Source organism: Anolis sagrei, chromosome 2 (assembly GCF_037176765.1).
Source record: "Anolis sagrei isolate rAnoSag1 chromosome 2, rAnoSag1.mat, whole genome shotgun sequence".
NCBI lineage: Eukaryota > Metazoa > Chordata > Lepidosauria > Squamata > Dactyloidae > Anolis > Anolis sagrei.
Window position 1 is genome coordinate 193,781,624 of NC_090022.1, and position 12,713 is coordinate 193,794,336.

At 43.6% G+C, this 12,713-nt stretch overlaps 1 protein-coding gene across 13 annotated transcripts in view; it reads left to right on the forward strand.

Moving 5' to 3' along the window:
- The window catches only part of LOC132767607 (methyl-CpG-binding domain protein 1), a 68,509-nt gene that overhangs the window by 8,252 nt on the left and 47,544 nt on the right, over positions 1-12,713 (forward strand). The gene's annotated exons all lie outside the window — the stretch shown is intronic.

The window sequence follows — 12,713 nt, forward strand, 5'->3', positions numbered from 1 at the left end:
TTGATTGGCCCATAGATATTCCCTATTCCGGTGGTCTGTGTGCACCTCTACCAGGTGAGTGACCACCAGACTTTGAAAGCAGCTTTAATAGCCGGCATTGCATAGTTTCTCTTGGATTGGAAAAGTCTTTGGGAATAAAAGGCACATGGTCAAAGGTGTAATCTAGTAGGTTGAAGTAGCATGATTCTGATGGCAACACATGAAGCATCCATGTTAATAATAAAGGGGGTCTGGGAGCCTGGATGCTGCAAAATAGGGTCTTAAGGTGAAATATTTTTTCTGATTTTGGAATGCTTTTGATGCTTGAGAAGTTCACTGAAAGGGACTTTGCCTCATAGGAACTGCATGACTGGCTCTGCCAGGGTAGCAAAGTTGCTGGTAATAGTTTACAAATCCCAGAAAGTGCTGTACACCCTTCTGGTTTCAAGGGTTTGCCAGGAGACAATGGCTTCAAATTTGTTAGGGCCCTTTCATCCCCTTTACCAGGATACTGTACATTAGGAATGCCACCTCTGAGTGATTGGAGGTGCACATCTCAAGTGTAATGCATAAGCAGTGTTCTCAGAGGTGTTGTGTTTTCTAGTTCAGAGAATGAATAAAAACATCATCTAGATAAATGATGATGAAATGGCCCAGCTCATCATGGGGAATGTTGCTCACAAAGTACTGGAAGGCACTGGGGGCATTAGAGTGGTCGAAGGGCATGTCGAAGGGCATGTCACATCTGAAAAGCAGTTTTCCATTTGTCATCATCCTTACCAAGTTGTAAGCCCTTTGCAAATCTAACTTGATGAAGACTTGGCATTGCATAACTACTCTAGCAGTTCTGGAACCAAAGGCAGGGCTTGCAATTACGAATTCATTGCATAGCCTCAGTTCTAAACATTATTAGAGAAAAAAGCACAGGTGGGTTTGAGGTCTTAAGAATTCCCAGCATAGGTTTTTCTCTGGGAAGTCCAACAAAGCAGCCAATTCTGGTTCTGACAGAGTATAATCACCAAACCAGGATTGGGGCTGCTGGAACCATATTAATGGAACAATTGTACACCTGATATGGTGACAGCTTGTTTTCCTCGGTCTTATTAAAGACATCTATGAAGTCACTATATTTAACAGAGACTCCGCAGGACCCCTCTCCGGAGCTGTGTGCACCTGCTCTGGCCAACGTTTCTGGCAGCACACTGATGTGAACATTATTTTGCACCAGGACCAGGAGATGCATCATGCCCAACTCAGATAGTGAGGAGGAGGAGTTGCTAGATGGGCTAATGGAAGAGATAGAGGTGGGCAACTTCCAACAGTCTGTCATGTCTAGCTCAGCTAGCGCTGAAAACGAGACCACAGCTGAAACAAGCAGCTCACAGCAGTCTGTGCAAGGCCCATTGGGTGAAGTGAAGCAAGTATGCCTCAACAAGCTTCAAAAGGGTTAAACACACCCACACCCTTTGAGAGAGTATTACAGAGAATGGGGCTTCATAGAGCCATTTGAAAAATGCTCATTAATCAGGCAACAGCTGAGACCTTAAGATATAAATCCAGTCAGTGCTGACTCCCCCTCACTGTGGACAACATTGCTACTCTGATTTGAGTCCAACACCCTTTTGTATCTAATAATTTTGACCTCAGGCCTGATATTGTTGCTATCCTGGCTTGACTTCAAAGGACTTCTACTTCATGCACCTCTGTTTGTTGTTTGTACTTCTGACTTTTTGATATTTCGGTTTGACTTCCACAATTCAGCTTTTCTGATACTGAACTGTTGATTTTCTCTGGGCTCACTTATTTCTGTTGCTTGTTTGGACAAAGCTCCTGAGGTAGCAGTCATGTTCATGACAAGATGTGCGTATCATGCTGAAACAGCCAAAGAATTATTATTATTATTATTATTATTATTATTAACTTTATTTGTACCCCGCTAGCATCTCCCGAAGGACTCGATGCGGCTTACACAGGCCGAAGCCATAAACACAATACAAAGAGAACATATCACAACAGTAAACAAAGCAAATCAAAACAATTAAGCAAAATAAACAGCAAATGACATACATCAAGACACTATTAAAACTGGTTCGGCCGGCGCGAAGGGGTACAGGGTTAAAAGTGCTGATATGGCAGGAGGAACGTAGGATTAAAGTGTGATGTGCAGCAACATTTGTTGTACTAAAGTGCTTCCAGGACTTGGGATGGGGATTCCTAGTTTGGGAAGGCACAACGGAACAGCCAAGTTTTTAAATTCCTTTTGAAAACGGCTAGAGTTACCAAAACCAAACAAAAGTGTGGCACAACCACCAGGTAGAACTAGACCTGTTCTATAGGATTTGAATCACCACAGTTAACAGGAGGCTCTACTGGGTCACAGGTCCAGATCTCAAGAGATGCTCATTGATGGTCTCTACTGGCAGGGTAGAGGGATATCTTACTTTTTGTGTGTGGCAAAGATAAGGTCCATAAAGTTGTTGGAGGACCCAGAGTTTATCAAGACTCTTGTTGTTGGGGGCTTGTATGGTGGCTGTCATGAGTAGTGGATCTTGTCTGGACTCACAAGTAGACCAAGAATGTTCAGAATCTCTTCCTGCCAGTCTTGCAATCCTGTTCAAGCCCAAAGAAGTCATCTTTTCCAGTGAGGCAGGTCCTTGTCTTTTGGTAGGATAATTCTTTACAAAGTAGCTAGCAGATTTCTAATGCAAACAATATACGATATTCGTTCAGCACTCCTTCTCTTCTGAAGAAAGATGCAGGTGCAAGCCTTGCAGCTACATTAGCTCCTCTGTGCTAGAGCTGGCAAAGGACATTTTGGAGTTCTAGTAGCTAGGTGGGAAGGCTGACAGGAGGCCGAAGAAGCAGATGCTCTACAAGCCTGCTAACAGGTTTCCAAGTGCCCATCTATTCATAAACTGTTTGATTAAAAGTTGTAAGTTTGCAGATAGAGCAGCCTGAGCCAGCTCATCCAATATTTCATCTGCCAAGTCTGCCTTGCAGAGCTGCATCATTCCAGGCCAGATCCTGAGACCGCAATCTGAAAGCTGTGTTACGGCTTGCCACAGACCCCTACCCCTGTTGCAGCTGCCTGATTTTTCTGGTTGCAGTTAACAGGATTCCCTCAAGTCCTCCTAATTTCCTGCAGAAAGTCAGGAAAGGCATGCAAGAGTTGACTAGTTTGAATGAGGAAGGGAGTAGACCATTTAACAGACTTAATGATGAAGGCCACCTTATTTTGGTCATTCACAAGGTCGGCCAGTTACACTGTCTTATAAAATTGGCACTGAGCCAGAAAAAGCTTCAAATTGCTCTGGTTATCCAGAAAACCTTTCTGGTAAAGCAGTTTGACACTTTACTCTAGAAGCAAGGAAAGGAGTAGCCTGAATCTAATTTAACTGAGTTTGCAAATGAGCCACAGCTGAGTCATTGATGCCTGATTCTGCTGCTGGTTTCAAGGCTGGAAACTAGCTTACCGAGGGCTTTTGTTTGCTTGGTTGCTGACAATTTGTCCAATTCTTATAAATAGTTCAAGGTTGTGTCTAAAGATAACCAGCAAATAGTAACAAAAATCTTGTCTGTCCTTGAAAAACCTACCCAAAATTGTTACTGGTGAGAGCTGAAACATGGTCTAACACTTCATGGTCCAAACAAGGAGATAAATCAAGAAATTTGTCAGGGCTATGAAAATGAAGGAGGAATCCGAGCCAAGATCAAAATCACAAGGAGCATAGGAGCCAAAGACACAAACAAGGAAGTTGCAAACCTGAGTTGCTGTATGTTTTTCGGGTTGTATGGCCATGTTCTAGAAGCTTATAACATGAAAAACCTACAACAACTCAGTGATTCAGACCATGAAAGCCTTTGATGATAAGTTGCAAATCACTCGTCAGCATCAGGGAGTTGGAGTACAGCTGCTAGATATAGCCTAGCCTTAATCCTTCAGCTGCTCTTTAATTGCCAAGTGTTTGTTATAAAGGTGTTGAGACCTTCTGAGCCTTTCCTTCAATGATGGCATTCCAACAGGGTAGGTATTTCTGTATTTTCTTCTTGTGGCTGCTGGGAGGGGCACCTCTAAGACCCGGCAACTGGTACATCCACCTGCTCTTCTCTGTCTGAGTCCCGAGACCAGGGTATCATTATTATCTACATCATCATCATCATCATCATCATCATCATCACTTTCATAACTTTTGAATGGGTTGAGATATCACAATGAAAAAGTTATGCTTACAACTGGCAGAAGACTCCCGCCTTTTTGTCAGGATTTATAAGTTTCACAGATTTTCTTGATTTGTCCATTACTTTTGTTGATTTAACTTAAATTGGCTATTTGTTTTATTATTGTTTATGTTGTATTTTTCACATTGTTGTAAGCTGCTCTGAGTTCCCTCAGGGAAATGGGGTGGGACATAAATAAAATTTTATTATTCTATTATTATTTCTTTAAGAGATAAAAGGATCAGCGTGGGTTAACCACAGGTGTCATTGTAATTGCGGTGCGGTGGCTAGTGCTGAGACTATAGTATATAGGTTGTAGTAACCCTGTGTTAGTGGATGAGTCTATATGAGGATTGATGCTGGTGGATGGTGTGTTGGAGGATTGTAGAAAGCGTCTCCCCCCTCCCTTCCTTCTTTAACTATTAAAATATCATATAGTTTTTCAAGCTTTTGCATATCTCATGTGAGGACATTGTAGCCAACCAGGTTTCTGTGGACCATAGATGAAGAACCACTGGTTTCGGATGTTGACACACAAGAACAGGTTAAACTGTTCTGGGTGCATGGTTGGAAAGAACAGTTTGCTTAGTGAAATTCAAGTAGTCCTCTGTGCCCTTGCACAAATGGAATTTGTGTTTGTGCAGAGACTCCATTCAGAACCTTCTGGCTTAGTATTTGGGGGGGGGGGGGGAGATGAGATGTCCTATCAAACCAGTCAGCACAGAGGAGAAGTAGCATTTTATCTTGTGTATGGGCATGCAGCATGATTATGATTATTTATCGATGCGGTTGAAGTGGTAGGATCCTTAGGGGCAAGTGACCACGTGCTCCTGCAATTTGTGGTAAAAAGGAAGGCTGAAACTAAGACAAGTCAAACCCGCATTTTGGACTTTAGGAGAGCTGATTTCCGAAAAATGAAGGAAACACTGAACAGCATTCCGTGGACACAGATACTAAAAGACAAGGGAGTTACGGATGGATGGGAATTTCTCAAGAGTGAAATATTCAAGGCGCAATTGCAAACCGTACCAACAAAGAGAAAAAATAGGACAAGTGCAAAGAAGCCAGAATGGATGTCCAAAGAACTTCTAACTGTGCTAAGACACAAAAGAGACATGCACAAGAAGTGGAAAAAGGGAGAAATCACCAAAGAAGAATTCAAACAAATAGCCAACACCTGTAGGGAAAAGGTCTGCAAGGCTAAAGCACAAAACGAGCTCAGGCTTGCCAGGGACATTAAAAACAATAAAAAGGGCTTCTTTTCTTATGTCAGTAGAAAAAGGAAAAACAAGGAGGCGATAGGGCCTCTTTGAGGAGAAGATGGGGCAATGCTGACAGGGGATAGGGAAAAGGCAGAACTAGTTAATACCTTCTTTGCCTCGGTCTTCTCACAAAAAGTCATCTTCAACCTCAGCAAGATGGAGTGGATGAGGGATTAGAGGACATCCAACCCCAAATTGGGAAACAAGTCATCCAGGAATACCTGGCTGCTCTAGATGCGGGGAATGCCGTGGATGTAGCGTACCTGGATTTCAGTAAGGCCTTTGACAAGGTCCCCCATGACCTTCTGGCAAACAAACTAGTCCAGTGTGGGCTAGGCAAAACTACGGTGAGGTGGATCTGTAATTGGTTAAATGGACGAACTCAGAGGGTGCTCACTAATGCTTCCTCTTCATCCTGGAAAGAAATGACGAGTGCCGCAGGGTTCCGTCCTGGGCCCGGTCCTGTTCAACATCTTTATTAATGACTTAGATGAAGGGTTAGAAGACAGGATCATCAAGTTTGCAGACGACACCAAATTGGGTGGGATAGCCAATACTCCAGAGGACAGGAGCAGGATTCAAAACCATTTTGACAGATTAGAGAGATGGGCCAAAACTAACAAAATGAAGTTCAACAGGGACAAATGCAAGATACTCCACTTAGGCAGAAAAAACCAAATGCTAAGATACAGAATGGGGGACGCCTGGCTTGAGAGCAGTACGTGCGAAAAAGATCTTTGAGTCCTCGTGGACAACAAGTTAAACATGAGCCAACAATGTGATGTGGCGGCAAAAAAAAAGCCAATGGGATTTTGGCCTGCATCAATAGGAGCATAGTGTCTAGATCTAGGGAAGTAATGCTACCCCTCTATTCCACTTTAGTTAGACCACACCTGGAATATTGTGTCCAATTCTGGGCACCACAATTCCAGAGAGATATTGACAAGCTGGAATGTGTCCAGAGGAGGGCGACTAAAATGATTAAGGGAGAACAAGCCCTATGAGGAGTGGCTTAAGGAGCTGGGCATGTTTAGCCTGAAGAAGAGAAGGCTGAGAGATGATAGCCATGTATAAATATGTGAGAGGAAGTCACAGGGAGGAGGGAGCAAGCTTGTTTTCTGCTTCCTTGGAGACTAGGACGCGGAACAATGGCTTCAAACTACAAGAGAGGAGATCTGAACATGAGGAAGAACTTCCTGTGAGAGCCGTTCAGCAGTGGAGGCTCCTTCTTTAGAAGCTTTTAAATAGAGGCTGGATGGCCATCTGTCAGGGGTGATTTGAATGCAATATTCCTGCTTCTTGGCAGGGGGTTGGACTGGATGGCCCACGAGGTCTCTTCCAACTCTTTGATTCTATGATTTATGCTTACAATAAAAGCATTGCAATAAAATTTAAAATTAATGATACTGATTAAAAATGAACTCTACAAATAATTAAAATGGATTAAAACATAATCAAAGCTAAAACCATAACACCTCCTGCCTTGATCTTAAAAACCTTCTTTAAAACCCTTCCTGAATAAAAATATTTTACCCTGCCTCCAAAAGGACACTAGGAAGGGGGCCAGTCTGGCTTCTCTGGGAAGAAGGAAGTCCCAGAGTCCAGGGCAAGCCACTGAGAAATAAGGCCCGCTTTTTTATTCCCACCAATCAGACTTTGCAATGGAGATGGGACCAAGAGAAGTCTCTCTCCTGAAGATCTCAGGGCCCATACTGGCTTGTACAGGGAGATGCGGTCAGCCAAAGACCCTGGACCTGAACCGTATAGGGTTTATGAATAGTTTTTATTGATATGCATTCCCTGCTATGGATTCCGCAGTTTTGGATTAGGGTTCCATAGTTTTGCATCCTGAATGTATGTGCTGTAATGGGTTTGCCTGCAAACTGAGAGGAACACAACTTTTTGTGGTAGCTGTTTTCATGTCTGTATATTCTAGAAAGACAAATTGTTTTCTCTCTCTCTTGCAGTTGTTTCTGTAGCAAGGCTGGATAAAAAGCATCCATCCAGATTTTGTAGGACTGTAGCTCCTGCATTCCTTGCCATTATCTACACTTCCTGGGACTGATGGTTTCCTATCAGATGTAGTCAGAGCCACATCTGGAGGACAGTATTTTGCCTGTCCTTGTTCTATAGAAGGGTCCCCTGGTGGTGCAGTGGGTTAAACTGCTGAGCTGCTGAACGTGCTGACCGAAAGGTTGGCAGTTTGTATCTGGGGAGCGGGATGAGCTCCTGCTATTAGCCCCAGCTTCTGCCAACCTGTAGTAGTTCAAAAACATGCAAACGTGAGTAGATCAATAGGTACTGCTTCAGCAAGAAGGTAACTGCGCTCCGTGCATGCTGGCCACATGACCTTGGAGGTGTCTACAGACAACACCGGCTTTTCGGGTTAGAAATGGAGATGAGCACCACCACCCAGAGTTGGACACAACTAGACTTAAATGTCAGGGGAAACCTTTACCTTGTTCTATAGAGTAATAGTTATTAAGAGTAGCCTTGGTGTTCACAGGCACACAAGGGGTGACCTTGTCAGGGTTTAGGTCTTGGATGAGGAGGAAGTGGGCTTCTTTCCTTCAGACGAACTCAGGACCACGGCTGAGTGAGTAGTCTGTGAATTTGGAACCTAGTACTACTGATTTAGAAGTGGATGAGTCAGGACAGGATCAGACTGAGGAAGAGGAGTTAATTCACTCTGCCCAGCTTCAGCTGAGGCTGGATTCCATACAGGTGTGAAGGTCAAGCAAACTGGTCAGGAGAGGACTTTGCAGCTGTAAAGAGTTGCTGCTGGCAGCATAAATAACGAACGCTGGCAATTCCCTTTTCCTGGCAGCAGTCTTCATATGGAGAGCTTCAGGCAGTATCCTGTGTATCTTAGACTACGGTTTGTGCTTCGTGTTTTGGATCTTTGGTGAGCTGCTTATTAATTGACCTTTGGAACGGAACATTTGGGCTAATTTCTTACCTTGTTCTCTGTATGAAATAATTACTGTCATAAGGTCATAATTAAGTTCATAAGGACTGCTATTGGTCACTCTTGTTGCATGAACAGCTGCACATTTCTTACAGACCTGCCTTGTTTTACAGTGTTTGGAAGTTCTACCTATGAAAAAGATATATGGAAGTTGTGTGGATCATAGGAAAAGCTCAAATAGATTGGGCTGCTACTGTTTCATGTCATACTGATGGATATTGTTGTGTTCCTGATATATTTTTGCACATATACAGACATAATGGAAGTCAAGTGGTAATACTATTATCTTTTTAGAGGCAGTGTGAAAAGAGATGGTGAGAACTCGGTCTCTAGTTATTCTCTTAAGCAAACAATGCAACTTGGGTCTATATATTCTGTTAAATCCTACAGTTGTAGGAGGTGGTGGAAATGTTAAGACATGTGTGCAAATGACATTTGAAGAAAGGTACTATTATTTGTATATAGCTGAAGAGAAGTGTGCCGATGTGGATCAACTGAAAGAATAAGCGGTAAGACAGTGGTTCCAGATACTTACATTCTTGATTTAATTCAAAGACAGGCATATATATCTGTAAAAGTCAATGTCTGCCTGTGCATCCGTCTGTCTGTACCACAAAGGCTGTTGCTAGGTGACCATTCAGTGGCCCTTTGTGATGTCTGTTGCTAGGTCATCTGTGTTGTCACTGGGAAAAAGGGACGTAAGGAAGGAAGAGCCACAGACAGCCACGTTGCTATGGAGCCATTGTGAGGCCCTCTCAGAGCTGGAGAAGGGAGAAAGAGGAGGGGAAGAAAGAGAGAAACAAGGGAAAGGAGAAGGAAGGGAGGGATGGGGGCAAGAAAAAAGAGTGGGGAAGGAAGAGAAGGGAAAATGGGAAAGGTATGAGGGGAGGGAAAAGAAGGAATTGATGAAAGTAGGACATGTGTCAGTTGTAGTTTTAAATAAGTTCTTAAATTATGGGAAAAATTCTAAGTGGAACATTTGTTGTTGAGGACCCCCACCCCTAATAAGAAGAAGACATACTTTGATCTCCATGGGAATGATAGATTCCCAAGGATTGGAAGGCCAGATGAACTGGAAATGGTCTCTGTCCCCATGACCTTCCTCAAGCCTTCCAAGGACCAGCAGCAGCCCACACACATAGTCCCCGGACACAGACACACACCCTTGGCCCAGCTCTTTGACTTGAGCCAGTCTATTCCGGCAAGTTTCCTCAGCTTGAATGGAGATTGTCCAGCTGATCCTTCCCAGCCAATGTACAAGCTAGATGGCTATGACTTATCTAAAACACCTCCATTACCCAAGCCCGTGCTACTATGTATCTCTATTTCTTTTAATGTTTTATTATTCCTTATGCAAATGTGTGCACGAGTGGACAAGGGTCCAGGATGAAACTGCGATTACAATCTCATCAACAAATATACATCTTTGAGACTCTTTCTTTGTCTCCTGGAATGGGAAGATGTCTGGGACAACAACTCCCATTGTGTTCTCCGGACGGGCCCCGGTATCTGCATAATCCTGTCAGATCAGCTTCTAGACTTCTCTTTGTTTTCCACATTCCCAGGGGTTGGCACAGCCTCTTTCCTCCCCAGGACTGCCTCCACCAGTCCATTGGAAGCTTCGGGGTCTCCCTGTCCAGCTGGGAGGAGATCCCCAGCTATGTCATTGCTGCCTTCTCCAATCAGGGTCCGCATTGGTTTGGACCAATCAGAGGCCTGGAGGATGTCGGCCAGCTTCTTGGCACTGGCCAGTCAGTGGAAGGGGAGGGAATTTCAAACAGAGCAATATTAGTGAATGGAAACGTATGTGTATAAAATGTCTGCTTATGATTATGCTTTAACACTTCTACTCTTCAAACATCTGTGCTGTACAAGTGTCCCTTTTGCACAAATTGAATAAAATCTGTCATTTGCCTTCAACCTGGTAAGATTCCTAGTTCCTGATTTGTGTCATCTGCAGTTAGTGAAGCTTGTCAGGTGTCCCTTGGCTATCAACAAGACTTAGAAAATCTCCAAATCATATTTCCCAAACGTGTTCATACTATAGAACAGCTTAACATGGCTTAGTCACTGGTATGATTTTTAGCAACTGAAAGGAGGTAACATTGCAACTAAGAACTAGCTGAAATGGATCTATCTAGTGTGTCCTCTTTCCTGTTCTTTGTTAGGAAATTGGTAAATATAATTATTGATCTGTAGCTTCTGGACTGTTTTCAAGGATAGCCCCTCTTAAGAGTCCAACACAATAATAATCTGAAGTTCTGGAGGAGTCAAAGGTTTTCACAGCTCAAATCACTGGGGTGTTGTGTGGTATGGCCCAGAAACCACACATTTTCTCCTGACATTTCACCTGCATCTGTGGCTGGCATCTCTTGTGTGGAAGAATGCTGGGTTGCAAATGGAGAGTAATGCTCATCCACAGACACCCAGATCTTAGTTAGGTCTTAGAGGTAACATCCTCTGCCTCTTGACCTCCCCAAGTATTTGTCTCCTACATACCAGCTGGGGTGGCATATAGACCCTGATAACATGTTAAGGGTTGTCATTAAGGTAATCCATTAAGTGAACGTGCCATGCTTGCAAAAATATATGTGATTACTGGTTAGGTGTATTACTATGATAGAAGATAGCATTCAAATTGGTACCTTTGGACCTCACCAGATGGGGGGATTTTAGTATCCTAGGATACTTTCACCCTGTTTAATGAATAGAGCCCCACACCAGCCACCACACCATGTCATGTGATTTCTGGCGGACGCCTTGCCCCAACCAGGCAGAAAGTGTCACTGAACACTTTCCTCACAACACAGGAAGCTTTCCGTGTTGTGCTGGCTCCAGTTGCGCTATCACAGGGCCTTGCGGGGAGGGGAAGACTTCCCCCATGTGATGGGGGAAATGTCACTGAGAGGGAGCTGTTCATGGGGCGTCAGATTTGCCCTGCTGCCCTTCTTTTTTCTTGGTGAAGCCAGGCAAATTGGGACGTTTCACCTGGTCTTTGTGTCTTCATGGTATTCTCATAGATATGAGGTCTCTAAAAATCAACCCTTACAGCAAAAAGTTTGTTTGTAGTTGGATAAGCACAATCGATTATCAGTGAGTGTCATGATTGCTGAACCTTGATTGCAGAACCTTGATAATTTCACAAGGAAATATTGGAAATTTCTTCAATGCTAGGCTACTATTATACAGCAAAGGTACGAATCAAGAAAACACAGGCAAGTCTCAGTTCAATAACCCCCAAACACCCCACCCGCTCAACTCCCAAAAGTTTATCCGTATTGCCTCCAGGTCTGAGCCCGTTAGTCTTATTAGGCTCTTTCCCACGCAAGGCTCCATATGTTTTCATTCCTCAACCTTGGCTGTGAACTTGTGGCATGGAGGTGGTTTTGAAAACATCAGGTTTGAGTCCATGACAGTGAGTGGAATTTTTCCAGCATAATTGAAAAGGGTGTGCTGGTCATAAATAGATAGATCTTGCTCCTTCTGCTGCTGCTTCTAGAGGAGCTGGTGATTCCTATGATCTGGGGCAGCTTTCAGAGAATGATCAAACTACTTTCGGCTCTGAATTGCCCTGTTTCTGCTTGAAAATTGTGGAAGGATACTTCTCTGGCCATTGTTGTTCTCCCATTAACTGTATGTGAAACTAGATCAGGGATTGCAGCCTTACTAGAGCTATCTTGATTTGATCCAGTTTTCTGCTTTTGAAAGTATGACTTTCCCTAAGCAGTGTGTAAAGGCACTTCTCTCACCGGGACTGTGGCACAGTTGGCTGAGTGTCAGCTGCATTAAGATCGCTTCTGGTCATGAGTTCTAAGTCAGCCCGGGAGGGAGTGAGCTTCCGACCAATTGTGTAGCTTGTTGTTGACCTTTGCAACCCGAAAGACAGTTGCCTCTGTCAAGTAGGAAAATTAGGTACCACCTATGTGTGGGGAGGCTAATTTAACTAATTTATGAGGCCATAAAAAAGATTCCAGCAAAGCACTCCAGCAAAGCATGCGGGGAATGCGGAAGTACTTCATCAGTGTCGCAGATGGACAATGAAAGCAACAGCTCCCCTGGCAGCCAGAAAAGTCAAATAGCTTCTGACTGTCTGTCTATATGTGTTGTGTGTCTTTGGCATTGAATGTTTGCCATATACGTGTACATTGTAATCTGCTCCGAGTCCCCTGTGGGGTGAGAAGGGTGGAATATAAATACTGTAAATAAATAAATAAATTTTCTGCACTTTTTGCATGGATCTAGGTGCCAATGCAGCTTATAAAAGGTGGACTCCATTGTGTTTAATT